This window comes from Panthera pardus, unplaced genomic scaffold (assembly GCF_024362965.1).
Source record: "Panthera pardus isolate Hobbes unplaced genomic scaffold, ASM2436296v1 HiC_scaffold_11, whole genome shotgun sequence".
Lineage (NCBI taxonomy): Eukaryota > Metazoa > Chordata > Mammalia > Carnivora > Felidae > Panthera > Panthera pardus.
In genome coordinates, this window is record NW_026526666.1 from 33331897 (window position 1) to 33352388 (window position 20492).

General features: G+C 40.3%; 1 long non-coding RNA gene across 1 annotated transcript in view; it reads right to left on the minus strand.

Moving 5' to 3' along the window:
• The window catches only part of LOC109246223 (uncharacterized), a 61433-nt gene extending 41318 nt beyond the window's left edge, over window positions 1-20115 (minus strand). Inside the window, exon 1 of the long non-coding RNA XR_002071267.2 lies at window positions 19951-20115. This is a non-coding gene — a long non-coding RNA (uncharacterized LOC109246223). The remainder of the gene's footprint in view (window positions 1-19950) is intronic.
• Window positions 20116-20492: the final 377 nt, after the last annotated feature.

The following is a 20492-nucleotide window of genomic DNA, read 5'->3' on the forward strand; positions in this document are numbered from 1 at the left end:
TTAAACCAAGAATAAGACAGTGTTGCTTACTCGTGATCTGTGAAAATACAGCTTAGTATCACCCAAGGGAGTTGCAACGCCAAATTCTAGGGGTATTAAGTATCTGTTCTGGGGGGAGGGAGGAGCTCTGGCTGGGCAGAACTCCTGGTGACTTAAAGGAAGATTGCTCAGAGTGAACACCAAAGGGGATACAATACTGCATTGTCCTCTCAGCTCCATACCATCTTTCTTCCCAACTTCTCAAAACACTAATGAGGTGGGAGTGGGGTGGGAGGTGGCGTGATTAAAAATAGCCAGAGCCTGAGTAACCACTTTTAGCTCTCTCCCATGTCAAAAATGTTGAACTCTAACTATGGGAGCAATTTGGGGGCCCTTGTCTTTTCAAAAGACATGAATAGAAACATGGGATTTACTTTATAGCAGGGAACAGACAACTTAGCTGAAACACATCTGATCCATGAAGGCAAGTTCGTCTCATTAGCATGAGTGTCCTTAGTAGATGGCTGCTAACTTGATTGAATTTAGTTCCATCAGATTATAAGGCCTCCCTATTCTATCACTGACCTGTTCTAGAACTTTCATGCTTCTGCTTCGTGCTTGTATTTCTCACTACCTCAGTTTCTGCATCTGTAAAACAGGGAGAATAATTCTTGCCACCTGCCACACAGGAGGGTAATGCAAATAAACAAGGCAGCATCTGCAAAGCACTTTGCATTTCCATTACTTCCTCTTTATGAATCTGAAGGAGGATTATTATTACTGAAAATGTCAGCTATCATCTGAAAGGCTTATTTCAATCAAAAGGCTTTCTTGAGGAACATTTCATAAAGGAAAAGTGAAAGCATGCACATTCTCCTTGGAACTATCATAATTAGTCCCAGTAACAGTTGGGCCATTTTTTCTTTCAGTTCATTTATAGTCAGATTCTACAAAATTGAAAACATCCAACATCTGGGCTGAAAAACTTGTACAAAGCCAGAAAGCCCCCCCCAAATGGGCATGTGTGGGCTTCAGTGACATAGGAGCCAGATGTACTTTTTGCCTCAACTACTCTTTTCAACCTTTAGGAAAAAAAGTTACAACTGAATTTTCACACTTACAAAACCCTTGGTTTTCTTCTCTATTTTTTTAAAGGATCTTTTCTGATTAGTCATGCATTTAAGACTCTCCCCAAATAATCAGAAATCTCTAGAAAAGGAATCTTTTAATGAATGTATAAAAGCATCTGGGGCTCCAGTTTTAACATGCAAACTTTTACAGGGACAAATAATAGTTAACATTTATTGTCCCTACATTTTGGGCAGGGCCTGTTTTAAGCACTGAGCAGGTATCATCTCATTTAATCATTGCATCCACTCCATAAAGTAGGTACTATCGTCTTCCTCATTTCATAGGTAAAGAATCCAAGAAACAGGTAGATTAAGTAACTTGCCCAAAGCACCATTGGTACAGAAAAAAGCAAGGTATTTTGGTCATTTCTTGATGTTTCAAAGAAAACTTTACTTACTTCTACCTAAATACATCAAGAATCTAAGACAATCTTTGATATAATAAATTTTCCACAACCAGATTAAACCACACTCATTCCTGGGAGGGACTGCTCAGAGCCTATCATACAGCTCCCGGAGGTCAGATGGTTTGGGCTCCAACAAACAATCCCAATGGAGAATTTGCCCCTGTTTCTGCCATCTTTTTTGATATTCTAGGGGAAGAAAACCACACATGCGTACACACACACACACACACACACACACACAGTAACTTATTTTAGCTATTTGCTGAAGGAAAGCAGTCTTCAATTCCTGTTGTTTGCAGCATGCCACCCAACAGCATCTAGAAGCTTCCTTAGGGAAGCAGGGGAATTTGCTGGGTTGCCAAACAGCCTTAGAAAATCTGCTGGGAGACTCCATCAAAGGGCTTTGTGAACAAAGATAAAGAGAGCACATTAGCGTTGCCTTGTTTCACGAAAAAAGGAACACACACAACAAAACTTGATTACAAAATCTCATTTTGCAAACTCAAGGTAAGATGCACCTCCCTGGGGCCATGGCCCACCCCCCCATAGGGTTCTTCCACCATGTGCTCTCTAAGTAAAGACCTGATTCGACTCCAAGGGTTGGGTTAGATAAAACCAGAAGGGTTTATGTGCACAGCATTTAACTTTAAACATTTCTTCATGGAAATTTACAATGCACATAATTTACATATTCAATACCAGTGACAATTTACTTCTCCCATCTGAACAGGGCTTTCAACTATGCCACTTGAACTAAATTAATAAACAGTAATTACAGAATGTTGTGTGAGCTAGCTGTTGATGTTGAGCAGATTCTAATCAACACCTTCTTTTAAGGGCCAATTAAAGCTGAATGTATGCAATATAAACATCTTCGAGTATTTAGACATGAACCGCAGAACAAGGTAACAAAAAAATTAAAATGTGAACAATTAGACTAGGGATGAGCCAGTCAAACCTTGAGAGATGGACCCTTTTCAGCCAGTCTCTAAAGTCATGTTAATTTCTTCAAATGATGAGAATTTTGTGAAATGGGGAGGGGCTCTGAGGACTCCTTAGGCCAAACCCCATCCGTTTTGAGATTTCTTCAACATCTTGTATTATTTTCCATATGCTTTAAGTTTCATGGCATTTCTTTTTAAATTGCCTCAAACACTTTTCTCCTTAATTCATGTGCATCTCAGCGAAAACTTAATCTCCATATTTCTGACTCATTTATGTATAAATCATCTATGTGTTATTTGGTATCTAAGAAACCTCTCCCAAGGCCCCTTCCTTGGCCATCCAGGAGCTACACAAAACAGAGTATGCCCCAGGCCCCTCTGTGGGGGATTTCATCCCAGATAAATAGAACATATACAAATTACTGAGGAAAGGGATTAGGAGCTATGCGAGGAGAAATCAGACAGCATTTCAATCATCAATTGTCCTCAGAATCAGTTGCCTCTGCTTCCTAAGATGGCAGCATCTGGGGCTGGCTTCACGGCTTTGGGAAAGAGAGTAAAGGGAAGACATTTTAGTAATGGTAAAAAGTTCCGGATAATGTACAGAACTCCAATAGTAACCAATCTATGTGGTAGTGTATGGGTTTCTCCAATAGCTGGGAGAAAATGGTAAACTTGCTTCTTCAAAAATAATCATTTCAAGAGGCTGAAATGGGAGCAAATCACCCATAGATGCCACTTTATTTAGAAAAGATGGCATCCCTGTGAAAAGTCTAGGATGAGCCTAGTCTGAGTGGATGCATGACAATGCAATTATGGGCTTTCTGACCTGTAACTCTTCATTCGCTTTCTAACTTAGCCTTCAAGGCCATTCCTCGCCAGTGCCCTGCTTCCCTTGGGCTAATTGGCTTTTAAAACACACCTGGGCTATCTGTCCTTCCTCTTTTCTACTCAGATTCCCCTTTTCTTTCTGCTGGAATTGCCTTATCTCTGACTATCTAAACCAAGCCCAATCTCAAGGCTACCTTCAGGCTTCTTGACTGTGGTTAGTTACCCACTCCATTTCAAGATATGCTTATCATCCCTTCTTAATAGATTACAAACTGCCCAAGGATGAGATTTTGTACTTACCTGGCTTCTCCATTGCACCTAGCATAGGACTATTTATGTGAGCAAGTGTTAAATGAATACTTGTAGATGAATATGAATGAAGCTTTTTTTAAAGTCAACAACATGAAAGTCTCTTTTGGCTTCAAATATTTCCCAATAAAATTTGGAAGTATAATGATAGACTCGGTGCCAAAAATCAACATTTCAAGATAGTTCTTATTCACTAGTTACATATTAAATTGGAGGATTATGGAGACATGGAGCTGGGAAGGACCACAGGAAATCATGTTATCCCATATTCCTGCCTCGGAAGAGGACTGTACTAAATATACCCTTGAAAAATAGTTGCTGATTTTTGCTCCATGCAGAATCATAACCACAGTAATAATAATAGTGATCATTTATTGAGTGCTCACTACAGGAAGAAAAGGACCCCTTGCTATTGTCACTCAAGCCTGTCTGAGGCCTGGGAGCCAAATTTCTGTGGGTACAAGCCAGCTGGGCCGATGAACTGATGCCACCAGGGAAGATGCCCCAGACTCTTCCACCTTTCATCTTTGATCCATTTGAGCAATTCATTTTTTGTCCTCCCTCTCTTCACACTCCATATGGTTCCATGGACAATCTCAGCTGTTTCCCAAGGCATAACCCAACATCTTAGGTCAAGAATAGAAAAGAAGACAGTCTTACGGTGGTCTTAAGTCCTTGTGTCTCTCCTGAGCTTTGCTCCCATATGTCTAACCTTGCAGAGGTCATCTTCACTGGTGTCATACAGCTACTTCAAAAGAGCTGGTTAAAACCAGCTCTTTTTTTCTCTTCTTGTAAATTGTATCAGTACTCATTTTCTCACCTGTACCCAAAATTTGAGCTTTATCTTTAACAATATGGTGTGGAGGAAAGAGTAGGAGCTTTGTGGTCTAAGAGGACTGAATTTGAAAACTGCCTTAACTGTTGACTAACACCTCTGTGGCTTCGGATAAACTTGTCTGAATATATTTTCTCACCTGAAAATAGAAACATATTAACAGGGCTATCACATGTTAGACCTTCAAAAAATGTTTATTTCCTTTTCTTTCTTCCTTTTTCTCTTCTGTTCTTCTCCACCTCCCTCTTGTCTCTCCCTCTCTCTCCTCCATAACAAATCAATCATCAGTCCTATCACGTATGCCTCCTGTTTAACTGCCCTCTTTTCTCCATCCCTACTCTCATTATCTTACCTGCAATAGCTCCCAATCCATGCCTTCTGCTGTTGTTTCCTTCTTCTCTAATCTGTCCTGCTCTGTGCTAGCAGTTATATGAACACCTAACTCCTTTACATAAAATCATTTGTTCATAGTTGCTTCCAGGATAAAAACTCTTTGACAATACATACAAGGCCCTTATACCCCCAGCTTACTTTTCCAGTCTTTTCTCCAGCTAGTTCCCAAAGCTCTCCCTGGGTTTCATCTGGGCTCTTGCCATTCCTTGACTATGCCATGTTCTTTAGCACTATTAGGTCTTCATACATGATATTCCCTCTAGACTCTTTCCTACCTCACCCAACACACACACGATCTGGCAAACTCATACAGACATTTCCTGACACTGATTAAATGTGAGTTTCTTGTGAAAACCATCCCTGAACCACACAGGCTAGTTAGGTTGCTTCCTCTGAGCTTTCAAAGGCTCTAATTAATTGTGGTGTCTTGTCATCTTTCCATTCTGACTGTCCCTTGGGTCTTGACATTGCTTTATTTAGTTTCACATCCCTACAGATTGTATCCACCCTGACTCCAAATGTCTTCCATCCTGGCACTCCCTGCCTATATAAACCCATACCACAGCCATCCCTCCTGGGAGAGCAGAGGATTTATTAGCTTTCTAGTCTGAGCTTTGGTATCAGACAATCCAAGTTTCCAGTCTTAGCTTCACTACATAGTAACTGCATGATCTTCAACAAAATGCCCAAAGTCCCTGAGCCTTAGTAGTACCTTCTTCATATAACTGTTATAAAGATTAAATGATGGCATAAAAATAGACATTTAGGTCAATGGAATTGCGTTGAGATTCCAGAAATAAACCCTTACATTTTTATAGTCAATTGACTTTCTACAAGGATGCCAAGACAATTCAACAGGAAAGAATAATCTTTCAACAAATGGGGCTGAGACAACTGAATATACACATCCAAAAAAAAAAAAAAAAAATGAAGCTGAACCCCTACCTCACATCATATATAAAAATTAACTCAAAATGGACCCTAGACCTAAATATAAGAGCTAAGCTGTAAAACTCTTAGGAGAAAACATAGGAGTAAATCTTCATGAGCTTGGATTAGAAAACAGTTTTTTGATGTGATGTCAAAAACACAAGAGATGAAATAATAAACAAATTGGACTTCATAAAAGTTAAAGAATTAGAGGCTCCAAAGGACATCATCAAAGTGAAAACACCACCACAGAATAGGAGAAAATATCTGTAAATCATATATCTGATAAGGAATTTGTATCCAGAATATATAAATATATAAAACTAAACAATGAAAAAGATCATAACAACCCAATTAAAAAATAGGCAAATGATCTGAATAGGTATTTCTCCAAAGAAAATATACAGATGGCCAACAAGCACATGAAAAGATGCTCAACATCATTAGTTATTACAGAAATGCAAATCAAAATCACAAGATACCACTTTACACCCACAAGAGTGGCTAAAATAAAAAATACAGACAATAATAATTCAGCAGTTTCTCAAAAAGTTAAACATAGAGTTTCCATACGACCCACTAATTCCACTCTTATGTAAATACCTAGGAATATTATACACCAATGTTCATAATAACGTTATTCATAATAGCTTATTTTATTTTTTATTTATTTTTATTTTTTATTTTAACTTTTTTAAAATTTCCATCCAAATTAGTTAGCATATAGTGCAACAATGATTTCAGGAGTAGATTCCTTAATGCCCCTTACCCATTTAGCCCATCTCCCCCCACACCTCCTCTAGTAACCCTCTCATAATAGTTTAAAAAATAGGAGCAACTCATATGTCTATCAATTGGTAAAGAGACAAAATATGACATATCCGTACAATGGAATAGTATTTGGTAATAAAAAAAAATAGATGATAAATGCTACAACATGGATGAACCTCGAAAACTATGCTCAGTGAAATAAGCCAGGCCCAAAAGGTCGTATATTGAATTATTCCAATTATACAAAAAGTTCTAAATAAGCAAATCCATAGAGATCAAAAGTAGATTAGTAATCACCAGGGGCTAGGGAGATGAGGGGCATAGAAAGTAACTGCTGATGAGTAGGTGTCATTTCTATTTGGAGTGATCTAATGCTCTGGAATTAGATGCTGGGGATGGTTGCACAACTCTGTGAGTATACCAAAAGCACTGAATTATATACTTTAAAGAGATGGGTTTTGTGATGTGTGAAATATATCTCAAGAAAGATGTTATAAAAAGTAATTAAAATTAAAAATTTTGAGAAGATTAGAGGAGACACTTGGCGCATGGTAACTGCACAATAAATGCTAGTTAGGATTATAACGTGTACCTCTGTTGCCGTGTTGTTTTTATCCTGATGTAATATCCAGATCGATTTCTGGACACTAGAACACAAGCTCATTGAAGATAGGGACTATGACTTGCTTAGAACTTTTGCCTTGTTTATTTCTGTCTCCTGAGTCCCTGGAGAGATGTTTGGCAAAGACAAAGCTGTATATAACATACATCACATAGGATAACTGTAGGCAAATTAAAATGAATAAGTGAAATTTTCACAGACAGGTGCAGCACTCCTATGTTATACTGGGCTTGAGCTTAGACAATTCAGGAAAATACAGACCAATGTATAGGGATGCTAACAGTTCCAGGGACTCTTCACAGTTACTTGCAGCCCTGAGTATGGAAGGAGAGAAGGGAGAAAACAGAGATGGCTGAATCCTAGTGATAATCCCTTAGGGTTTCAGTTGGCCTGACCATTTCACTGTCTGTTCTCCTAAGTTAAAGTTCTTCAGAAATTAATAAATTCAAAACTCAAAACAGAAAAACTCAGAGCTAAACAAAAGCCAAGGTTTTTCATTATTTTTATTCGGAATCACAATTTTCTCACAAAAAGCTGCCAGTGACTCTTTCTGAGCTCTACTAAGATAGCATAAGTTGTGATTTTGTAATTCCAGTCCCATTTTACACAGGATTCCACTCTTCCTTCCTGGCCCTATGAGAGCCTGGCAATCAGTTACAATGTATTTCCTACCAAACCTAGATATGGCCTAAAAATTCTCTCAACGTAGTACTCCAAGAAATCACTACAAACCTGTTTCACTTGCCTACTGCAGCATAACAAATCACCTTAAAACTCAATGACTTAACATAACAACCACTTTATTATCTCTCACATTTTTGTGTGTTGTCTGGGCCCAGATAGATGGTTCTTCGGCCCCATGTAACTGGGCTGCAGTTATCAGAAAGCTTAACTAAGATCAAATGTCCATGTTGGCTCATGCATATGACTGACAGCTGGTGCTCACTTTTAGCTGGGAGTTAAGATGGAGCCATCAACTGGAGAACCTCAGTTCTTCTCTACCTGATTTCTCTGTATTCCTTGGGCTTAACACAGCATGGCAGATAGGCTTCCTGAGTGGAAGCTGCCCATTCCCAAAACATCACTTCACCACATTCTTCTGGTCAAAATCAGTCATAATATCATCCACCATTCAAGAGAACGAGAAAAAGAAGTAATCTCCACATCTTTATGGGAAGAGCAGTTTGTACATACTTCCAGGGGAGGAATTGTTGGGAGCCAGCTTTTGAGAGCTACCATGGTCTGCTCTCTGACCACAGAAATTCAGGTTCCTCTCACATGCAGGAGGAACGTGATCCCTACCTAGATCTCCAAAAGTCTCATCTTATCATGGCTATAGTGTCAACTCAAAGTCTGAAATTTCATTATCTAAATTAGGTATAGCTGCAGATGTGTGGTCCCCTCTGTACAGATACTCAGGAATGGTTCCTCAAATGCAAGGACCTGTGAATTAAAAAGGTAAGTTTTCCACCTCCATACACCCAGCATATAGCAGTGAGAAAGAGACAGGATAAACACAGTAGACACTCCCATTCATAAGTGGGAGAGGGATATGGGAGGCACATAGAAGTCACTGGTCCATAGCAATTCTGAAATTCTCTACTGTAAATCCTCAACTCTAAAGTCAGAGAATGTTCCTGGCAAAAGGTTCAGTTCTGCCCCCTAAAGTAGTTTTCTGTGACTCTTGGTTTTGCCTACTGAGTCATTCTTTCTTCTCCATTAGAAATGCTTTATGTTTGTGCAGAATAGCTTTCTCAATCTGCATTCTGACCGACCATTAGAGGTTAGGGTCTCAGAGGCTACTTTTGATTTTTAACCATTTTGTCCCTTTTAGCCCATGCTGATATAATTAAGTTTTTGTAGGCTTCCTATATCAAGTTATAGTTTAATCCATTAAAAACACTCACACTCATAAATCTCTCCAAAATAAGTTCCACTCTGCCTTGGGCTGAGAGTCAGGGTGCTATGGGAAAATGCCATGAAGACTCTTACAAACTCTTTTGTCAGGCTGAGACAGTATGGGAAACAGGGCCTTACGATTCTTAAAACCCTGCTGCCCATCTTAGAAGGTCTACAAAATACAACCTTAAATCTTTCTGAGGTTTTCACAAAGGGTCTTGTAACCACACCTTTGATCCAGTTTTGACCTCCAAGGCAGTGTCATGGAATTAATCTCTGCTTCCAGATTTTTATTTACTTTAAGAATTTTTTTTATAGGCTGGAGAGTTTGGGAATGAGAAGCTGTTTTATTTTCCAGCTCAGCAGATTCTGGGTTGGGAATGTTTCCTCGTGATTCTGCTTGAAAACTAAATGGTTCCTTCTCTAATTTCTCTCTCTCTATCTGTGCCTTATCAGGCACCACTAAAAGCAGTCATTTGGCCCTTCCAACATTCTGCCTGATCATCTCCTCAGGAAAATCCACAAGTTCATTAGATATATATTTTCTGTCTTCCACGTGATTACAGTGCCACTTACTGCCATTACATAATTCAGGTCAACTTTTCTCTAGCCTCCAATACAATTTTCTTATTGTTATTCGCATATCATTAACATTTTTCTCAAGGCTCTTCTGGATTTTACTCACTGTCTGGACCCCAAACCAATGCCACGGGTTTATGTTTTTGTTATAACAATGCCCCGTTTCTAGGTAAAAATTAATGTTTTTGTGCTCTATTGTTTTTTTTTTTAAGTTATTCCAAAATTTAGTTGCCTAAAATAAACATCGCTAATGTTTCTCAGAATTCTGCGGGTCAGGAACTTGGATAGGGCACAGCAGAAATGGCTTATCTCTGCTTCTCATATCTTCTGCTGCGACAAGAACATCTAAACTGGCTTCTTCACTTATGTGTCTGATGCTTCAGCTAGAATGGCTCAAAAAGAGCTGGGGGTAGCTGGAATGACTTGCCTGGGGTCATATGGCTGCAGCCTCAGTTGTTGGCTGAAGTCTCCTTCATGGAATCTCAGGGTACCTCCTCTCTCCACATGGCCTCTCCACATGGTCTATCTAGCAGGGCAAACAGACTTCTCACATGGCAGCTTAGGGCTCCCAAGAGCAAAAAGCAGACACGTCCAGGTCTTCTCAAGGTTTCAGCCAAAACTGGTACAACCACACTTCTGTCACATTTCACTGGTTAAAGCAAGTCAGAGGAGTGGCCTCAATCTGAGGGGAGGTGGTTACACAATGATGTGAATACCAGGAGGAGTGATTCACTGGGGGGAACCAATATAACCGACTATCACACAATCTACTGGAACTGCCAAGGAAGATGAATTCTGTTTGCCATTCCTGACCTTTTGCTAGATCTATTTGTTCTAGTCTGAGGCATATCACAGCTTGAAAACAGATGTGTGACATCACATAGTAACATTGCCACATGCTGGCTCTGAGGCATCTCACACTGATGCATGGCCTCTTCTTCCCCTCCCTTTACCACTAATCCCCACATATCCCTTGACAGACTCATGTAAACCATTAGTGTTTGGTTTGTCTCCTTCACTCATGTTGCCCGTAGAGCATTTTGGAGAAAACTGTTTCAGATTGCCTCAGCCAAACATCAGCTATTAATAGCAGTTCCCATTTCTGGAAGACCAACTGTTTGCACCAAAAATACAGAAAAGACACCAGATCACCCCTACCCACAGACGGAGAGCACTTGTGTCTCATCTGCTCTGGGGTTAAATGGCAGCTGAAAGCCCAAATCTGGGATAAGAGGTAAGGAACATGGAGAATTTATCTACCAGAAGGGGTCTTGCCACAGAGTCCATAGATGGGCTGCAGGAGTCTGTGTCCTTCCAAAATCACATGCAAAATTTTGGATGGTTGTGTATTTTTCTGGGGAAAAGACCCATTTGTTTTTCATCAGATTATTAAAAGGGACCTTAGGACCCAGGAAAGGCTGAGAAGCTGGTCTCACGTAGAATTACATGATACACTTTTTCTGTCACTCAAGGGCTAACTTGCAACACGTCTTAAACCACACCTTCCCCTCCTCAGTATGCAGGAGTATAGGCTTGATCATTTATACATATCAAAGATAAGAAAAATGTAGCCTTATTATACCCCACTGCATGAGCATTTTGTTCCTCGTTTCTGTCTTCTTATCCTTATTTTCTTTCCCTCTTTATATCCTTCCATCCCAACTCATCTCCTGAATATTCTGTTTCTAAAATATTCTAGCTGTATATGTCATCAGGACTTTACCTATTTCTAACACTAACTAGCCTGTAATAGACAGGACCTTATAGATGGAAGAAATTGTATCCCTTATACTCATGGAATAAGTTAATCTGAGATGAGAACAAGTAGATTATAATGAAACACTGGTGCACGCTTCTGAATGCCTTTTGTCTCATTCAGAGATATGCTTTCAATAGTCTCTAAGGATAGAGTTGACTTATACTATTCTGGTTAAATTATTCTAGGGATTTTGAATAACATCATGTGTGAAAGTGCAGAAAATTTCCCTTTTTATTTACCGTTTTCTGATCCTTATTGTGTATGTCCCAAATGAGACAGAGGGCAGAGAAAGAATTGATTGCCCCACTATCATGAAGAAGTGCAGTTTCTGTATATGGATACATCCATTCACAGGTACCATCAACTATTCTTGCCAGTTCAATTCATTGAACATCAAATGAACCAGGCACCCAGCTAGGTCCAGTGGTGAAAACAGAGAGGAATAAAACATTATCCGCCCTCAAGTTGGGTATGGTCTAGTGGGAGAGACAAATATATATACAAATAGGAACAGGCGCTGGAGAATCAGACCAGAGGTCTAACCTTTCCGGAGCAAAAAAAAGGAACAAGGAATTTAGTCTTTTTTTTTTTTTCTTATTTTTTTAATGTTCACTTATTTTTGGGAGAAAGAGAGAGACAGAGTGCAAGCAGGGGAAGGATAGAGAGAGGGGAGACACAGAATCCGAAGCAGGTTCCAGGCTCTCTGCTATCAGCACAGAGCCCCACGCGGGGCTCAAATTCATGGACTGTGAGATCATTACCTGAGCCAAAGTCAGGCTGTTAACTGAGTGAGCCACCCAGACCCCCAGGAATTTAGTCTTTCTCCCACCTCTGCCTTCAAATCCTTCTAGAACTCTCTGCTCTTGATATTTCTCCCTTGTTGCTTTTCTTAAAGAAATCAAAAGAGGACAAGTGGAAAGTGGGAGAAGAACCTCTCACTCCAGCTTCTTGTCTTCTCTCCCTTTTTCCTTCTAAGTACTTGTCTTCCTCTTTCTGTTCTGCTTTGGTGCCCCCCCGCTCTGTTTGTGCTCCAGCCCCATCTCCTCTGCCAGGACTTCACCCCGTAGGTCCCCTTCCCCCCAAGAATGTGTGCAGATCTGCTAACACAGCCATGCTCTGCACTAGGCTCTAGAGACATAAAAATGAATCCAATCACTGTCTAGAGAAAGCTTGTTTACAAAACTCTCCATCTCCTAGGGACCTCCCTCACTTCCATATTATGTTCCTTTTTTATTTCTCCCACTCTCTCTCCTCAGACTATTTTTATTTCCATCTCAACTGCTGTTAGAGGCCTCCTATGAGAAGGAAATTATCTATAATGGAACAGGAACATTAAAAGCCTCAGTTTCCTTAGAAATTATTGAACTCATGAGGGGTTCGTGTTAGGTTTTGAATTTTGAGAACTAAGTTACGAGAAACTTTGCTTTTCTAACCAGATTATTTTAACGCTTGCCCTTTCTGGCTCTTCTTTAGATATTGGTTTTTTAAATGTCTGGTTGTTAGAATTTTCTAGAGGCTTCCACTGATGCCAGATGATGAAGGAATGCCTATCCCAATTGCTAAACCTGAATTAAATATGTCCAAGATAGGAGGCCCAGAAGCATTTGACACCCCTTCTCTGCAGGGGCAAGCCTGGATGTGCATATGGAACAAGACGCTGTGGAGAGGACTCAGCTAGCCTGTGTGATCTGCTGGTGTGCAGCCCAAGTTCAAGGTAACATTAATAATAGTTATCAGTTCTTGATCGTTCTTTTGTCTATTCGTTTATTCACATAAATATATTCTGTGCGCCTACTATGTAGTAGGCACCAAGCTGGATGTTGGATTCCGCCCGTGAACAAGACAGACATATTACCCGCTTCAGTAGAATTTTCAGTCTAAGCTAGGAACATGGACAAACTAATGTGCTCAGTGATTCTAAGAAAGTGCCCTGTGTGTTATGATAGCACTCTCTATGCACCAGACTCTGGGCTAGATGTTCATAACACTCTGTGAGCTAAGTACTAGTACTCTCCTCAGTTTACATGTAAGGAAACTAAGACAAACTCATCCAAAATTACAGAACTCTGAACTCAGGTCTGTCTGACTCCATAATCAGAGTTCTTATCCACCACACTACACTGTCTCACACAAAATGGAAAGATGGCACCGTGCTTGACATCATAAACTGACTGTTGTTGGACTGGGAAAGAACAAAATGAAGCAACGTTAACAGTGTCTCAAGCTACTCATCTGCAGGGAGCTCTCTTATGAGAATTAGGAATAAGATAACAACATGCTTTAAAAAGGTCATTCTCTATGACCCAGACCATTTTCTAATTCTAGAAGTGAAAAGAATCTCTGCAAAATGAATAAAAGTGATAAAAGAATTGTTTTTTAAAGAAGATTCTCACTCATTTTCACAAAGGCTGTATTCATATTTCCCCGGCTTTGTCAGAAACTCACGACTAAAAAGAAAAAATGATATAAAGACTCACTCCCCTTCTTCAGAGGAAAAAAGAGAGATAGAGACAGAAGAGACTATACATAAAAGCACAGTTAACAAATTCTGTCTCCGGCCAAGGTCAGCAGACTGCCCAGATCCAGACAACCCCAACTGGACCCCAAAGTTTGTAAATGCCCCACCTCTCACTCCCTGGGATGTGATGGGACATATTTCTACAGCTGCTATTACCATTTGGCAGGTCAGAGAAAAGCAGCTATTCTTTGACTTTTCCTGGGAAGATTTTCTTTTACCAGCAAAAAAGGATAAAACTTAATTCTTGCAAAAAGAAGAGGTCTCAAGAAGGTGGATTTAAAAAATAATCCACTTTGGCAAGGCTTGTTTCATAAAGAATTGTCTGCTACACACTTATCTGCAGTCTGTACGTGACATCTTAAGACAGCTAGTGTATGGACTGCTTGTTGGCATGTTCAGGTTCTGGTTCTAGGTTTGGAATAACTAAAAGGGTGAATTTTTCCAAGTCATTTTACTTCCCTGGGCCTCAGTTTCCTTTTCTAGAAAATGAGAGTATTTGGACTTTATACTTCTCTTTCCAGCTCTAATCATCTGTGATTATATTTCATGAGCCCAAACTGGATAGTAACTTATCCTGATCATCTTACCAACAGATGCATCCCGATAGGAAACCAGGAAGCCATATTTATATCTGAGTGTGCAGGACTCCCAGCTTTGATGACCTTCCTCATGCCAGGAGGAGCTTAACATGGGGCACAACTCAAGAGAAAATTAGTTAAAGATGGCTTGTATGACTTCCTGACCTGGGAAAACAATGAGGTTCATACCAACTAGAGGGAAGGAAACTATGTATTATGATCTGTGTCATGAGGATAATATTTTTAATATAACATCCTCATTATACCTTTTACCTCTTCTTCTAACTTAGGTCTCATAGTAGCCACTCTACATCCTGAGCACGAAGGAAGTAGAGAGAGTGAACTTCGGGCAGGAGGAAACGATGATGTGTGTATAGATGGGGACAGAGGAAGGGGTGCTCCCCTAGACTGAAGAGGAAAGTTAAAATCTGTCCTTCTAGCCCCCAGAGGACTATGTGAAGTGTAAGAGGGCAGAGGTAGGAAAGAAATGAGGGGACATGAATGCTGTGAATGATTTCTCTCAGCCAAAGTTCTTGAGAGTTAATCATTGCTGAAAAACAAGTTACCACAAACTTAGCACCTTAAGATAACATGTATGTATTATCTCACAGGTCCTCTGCTTGGCATCTTGCAAGGGCAGCCATCAATATGGCAACCAGCGTGTGTTCTCATCTGCATGTTTGGCAGGAAAGAACCCACTTCCAAACTTAGATTTTCGGCAGTCTTCATTTCCTTCTGGTTGTATAACTCGAGGCCCTTGCTTATTGGCTGATGTCTGCGGGCCCCACAGACCCTGGGGGTCACCCACAATTTCTAGAGTTCATCCACAGTTCTTGCCACATGGACTTTACCAACATGGCTACTTCATCAAGTCAGCAAGGAAAGTCTATAGAGTGAGTCTACAAGCAAGATGGAGTCTTCTACAATGTAATATAATCACATGACTGTTACTGCGTGCCTTTGCCATATTCTACTAGGTAGAAGCAATCACAGGACCCACCCATATGCAAGGGGCAGAGATTAAACAAGGGAATGAAAACCAGGAAGTAGGGAACACAAGGGGTTACCCTTAAATCTGTCAGCCCCAAATACCAAGAGCAAAGAGGCCTCTATCCTTGTCTGAGTCTCTGGGGAAATACTGTCTTGCAGAGCATTGGCCCTACCCCCATCCCCAGCATGTGGTAGTCATATCATAGCTAAGTCATGGTTAGGTTGAGGGAGAGCTTGAGCTAATCTCCTGAAGTCTCCTTCTTGTATGGAAAGTTTCAGAAGTTCCTGGATGCTCTAGAGAAAGAATTGGAAAGTAACTGACTTGCTGGATAGTCAGCTTACCAGAAGGGTCATCACGGTAGAGCAAAATGACCCCGCCGCCAAGGACAGTCTGGGCCAGCAAGCATATGGGGGAGTCACAGCCAGACCTCAGAAGGCTACCTAGCCCCAGCTGGGTCAAAAGAGAGGTCCACCAGGCCATCACCAACCTGAGAGAAAAGAGGTCTCAAGTCTCCTGAAGCTGAAGCCAGCTGTGCAAGCACTAATAATACAGAGAAAGGACAAAATCCAGCAGGACCAGTAAGAACTCAGAGAGCATCCAAGAGCCTGATGAAGATTTCTGAGACCACTCCCAATTGCCATGGTGACAGAGCAAACTCCCCTATCTACCATCTTGAGGGGAAGGATTCCAAAAGCCTGATCATCTACCTGAAAAAGATGGTTTTAAACCAAAAGGAGACTGACATATTGTTAATTGGCTCATTTAAAGTTCACATTTGTTTCCCTACTACCTCAGGGCTGAAGGATCTTGAAGAAAATTTAGTCAGTTAGAGAGAAATAAAGAAATTACATTTTCTTTGCACAATTGGATTTTGTGAGTAAATCTGTAATCTTCCTACACCTGCTATGTAACAGACACTATACACATATGTTTTCATAGAGTACTGCCATAATCCTATGAAGTAAGTGTTATTATATTCCCATTTCACAAGTGAAGTTGAAACTCTGAGAGGCTAAGTAATTGGTGCAAGGTCACACAGCTGGTAAATGGAAAAGTTGGTTTAGAACCTAGCATTGTCTGGTTGTAATTCTTATGCTCGATTCACTGTACCTCTGTATTAGTCAGAGTAGGCTAACTCCTATAACAAGCATTCCCCAAATCTCGGTGGCTTTGCACAATGAAGTTTTGATTCTCACTGTCACAGTCCAGTGCAGGTTGATGGAGGAGAGTTTGCTTTACATAGTAATTGAGAAACTCACCCTCTTTCCACCTTCTGACTCCACCCTCCTCTAAATACTCATCCTCTCCACTCAACCAGAAAATACAGGAGGAGAGACCAGGAAGGCTTGTGTAGGGTGATTTTGTGGGACAGCCTAGAAATGGTACACATCACTTTTGTCAACATCTATAGGCCAGAACTAAGTGACATGGTGCCACCTAATTGCAAAGACGGCTTGGAAATGTAGTCTAGGTGTGTGCCTAAAAGACAAAGGAGTGGTATTTGATGGACACGCACTATTCTTTGGCACACCCCATATACCCATACCCTGAAAGATGTATATGGCATCTTTCCCACTTTCCTCACTCCAGAAGAGTACGATTTCCCTATCATTATATCTGAATGTCAAAATTCAGAAGATCAATCTGATAATAAAATGGTAAAGATAATAGATGCAGCCAGGAAACTTAAATTTGGTTTCATGATACTCTACATCTCACCATGAGTTATCTATCTATGATAAATCTGCCTTCATATAAAGGAAACCAGCAGCTGAGGGCCATGCCTGGCATATTCTCTGGGTTGTCTGTAGGAAGAAAGTGAACTATGATTGATGCTAGTTGCTTAGTAAAATCATTGAGTGACCACTGTTTGTGATGTGTCCATGGCTTGGATGTTGATGTTCCTATGGGAGGAAAAATCCAAGACAGCTCACTTTGTTACTGTAGTCCTAGAGTGGCCTTAACTGCCTGTGCTTAAATGAGTCAGAAAACAGAGAAAATAATAGTTATATTATAATGTAGAGTACAAGTTACCATGTCATATTGAATTTTGTATTCTCAAGACTAGCAGGCACTAGAGGAATGCTTATTGATTCGATCTTACAAATAAATTTCTTTTAGTGGTCACCATATGAAGATAGGTTTAATATGTACCTCTGGCTGAGATAAGCACAATACTTTTCTTTTGGAGACCATTGATATCTTGGAATAAGGTTATGCTCGATAAATACATAAATGGGATAAATAACTTTCCACTTAGGGATGGTTGCCATGCGTACCTAACTTAGGATGAAATCAGTGATATTCCAGCTGTACTTTTTGGTGTCCTTCAAAATTTGATAGAGGAGCTGAAGAAACCGTGGCTTATAGGCAGTAGGCACAAAAAGGGCATTGATCCCCTACTCTTAATTCAAGCATAGTAGCTTTGTCTTGATCTCTTGAACACACTGGTTTACCACGTAAAATCTGAAGAAAGGATACTAAGCTTAAAATCATTGGCAAACCAATGGGCTAAACCACTAGATATGCTTAGGCATCATGTGTGGCATAAATAATTCTGCCTATCTCTCTGCCTGAGAAAGGTACAATTAGGCAGGTAATGGTGGGCAACTCAAAGTCTATCTTTCTCAAAGGCAATTTAGAGAAAGGAAAGAGTGTGGGCTCGGGAAGCAGACAGACCTGAGATCAAAATATGTATCTTATTAGTTTATGTACAATAAATCACCTGACCTTGAAGGATGGTTATAAAGAATATGCATGACTACAGATTTAAAGGGGAGACTATATGTCATAGTGATTAAGAGTATAAGGTAGGGAGTTGAATTGCCTGATTCTATCCTCTGCCTCTTACTAGCTGGGTAACCATGGGCAAGTTAGTTAACTTCACAGGTCCTCGGTCTCCTCATCTAGGAAATGGATTTAATAATAATAATCATTTCACAAGCTTGTTACAAGGATTCAGTGAACCAACATCTGTAAAGCATGTAGCATGGTGCCTGGCATATAGTAAGTATACAGTGACGACTATTACAAATTGTTAATAAAGCTCCAAGCATAGATCCAGATACATAATGGCATTCAATAAACCATAGCTATAACAATTTTAAGACCAGATCTCTCCTCAGAAAAGGTAAAAATTAAAGTGAAGGAAAAAAGGGGGCATGGGTTGCTAATACAGAATGAAAGAGTAATTCTTTTCTTGAAGAGTTGAAGATGGGTAGAAATATTAAACAAGTAGCTAAGCAAAAGAGTGGAAGTCATTCATGAGCTTAGGGACCATGGATAGACACACCTAGGACCAACTTCATGCTCAGAAACAGATATTACCATGTAAGAGGAAAAGCTAAGAAGACTGGAATGACTCAATGGGCCTTATTCCAAAAAAGGAACAGGCTCAATAAAATACACACTTAATGAGCTTTATTTACACATACTTTGTGTCCTGTGGGGACGACCATTCAGCTCAGAGTCAGATGCAGGCAGGCAGCTGCAATGAAGCCCAGTAAGGAGGGATGGTTAGCCCAGGCAGGGGTCAACTCTCTAGTTCGGACTTTGACTTTTCAAATCAGCTCCTATATATCCTTTAACCAGAAAGTTTATAGTGTCCAGTTTTCCTGCATTAAATAATAGACAAAGAGAATAGCATATATGTAGCTCCTGCCCTCAGGCACCTCAGGATCCAAGACTCATCAGAAAATCCTTTTCCCAGGCATCCCACCAGGCAATAAGATCAGATGTTAACTTTGCAAACTCATGTTTTATTTTCTTCATATAAAAGCCAATTCCCTCAAATTATCCATTAGAGGCAAAAGAAGAGAAAGAAAAAAGAAAATGACCCTACAGTAACTTCTAAAATCCAAACTGATTCATTTCTCAAGTGAATCATTTAAATCTTAGACATGAAATCATTTGGAAAAGAGCTTCTACTTTAAGCAATTTCACTCTGTACCTTTCAACACCAAGGGATGCCACAATTTCACAAAACCTACCGCTTGTCCCATCTGCAACAAGACTTCGAGACAACCAGTCAAAGGGGCAAAGCTGAGACTAAAGGCAGGGCAGGGTTCTCATCCAATTCTGAAGAGGAAAGGGTGAACTATAGCCAGGCGCATCCCTTCGACCTAAGCAAATAGATCCTTATGGGTGAATGGTCAGGAACTGAGTTATCAATCTAGAAGCGTTATCTGGAGACTAGATGGACTACTCATCTTCAGAGCACTTGAGTACAATAGGATGCATTTTAGTGATTACATTTTAATCTGTCTCTAGTGATCAAGGTCATCATAATAAGTGTAAATTGCCATTATGTGGTAGTTGTATGGGAACACATTCAATAACAGGCATGTCAGATGCATGTACAACATAGTAGGTAGGATTGTGGGTTCGTATCCGACCATTTATTACCTGTGTGACCTTGACTCATCTCTGCACCTCAGGTTACTAATCTACTAAATGGGAAGAATAAGCTCACTTACCTCAGAGTGTTGAAGTGAGGATTAAACGGTTGATGTAATCCAGGTATATAAATCAATACAGCATCTGAGCCATAGTCAGCACTCTTTCTCCGTCATTATTGTCAGACAACGCAGCATGGGGTTGTTTTAAAAAGCACCATTTTCTTCCTCACATTTCACCTTCATGGTTCTCTTCAGACCCTTGAGATATAAAACAGAAAAGTTTTCTGCGAGTGCTGCTACAAGTTCTTTCTCTAAGATCTTGGAACCTAGAATCCACTAGACTTGATATTAAGTCCCAGTTGTGCCCATTACTTGCTGCATGACCTTGGGCAAGGTGCTCAACCTTCTTTTTTTTTTTTTTAATTTTTTTTTAACGTTTATTCATTTTTGAGAGAGAGAGAGACAGAGGATGAGTGGGGAAGACACAGAATCTGAAACAGGCTCCAGGCTCTGAGGTGTCAGCCAGAGCCCGACGCCGGGGCTCGAACTCACAAACTGCGAGATCCCGACCTAAGCCCAAGCCAGACGCTCAACCGACTGAGCGACCCAGGTGCCCCTAA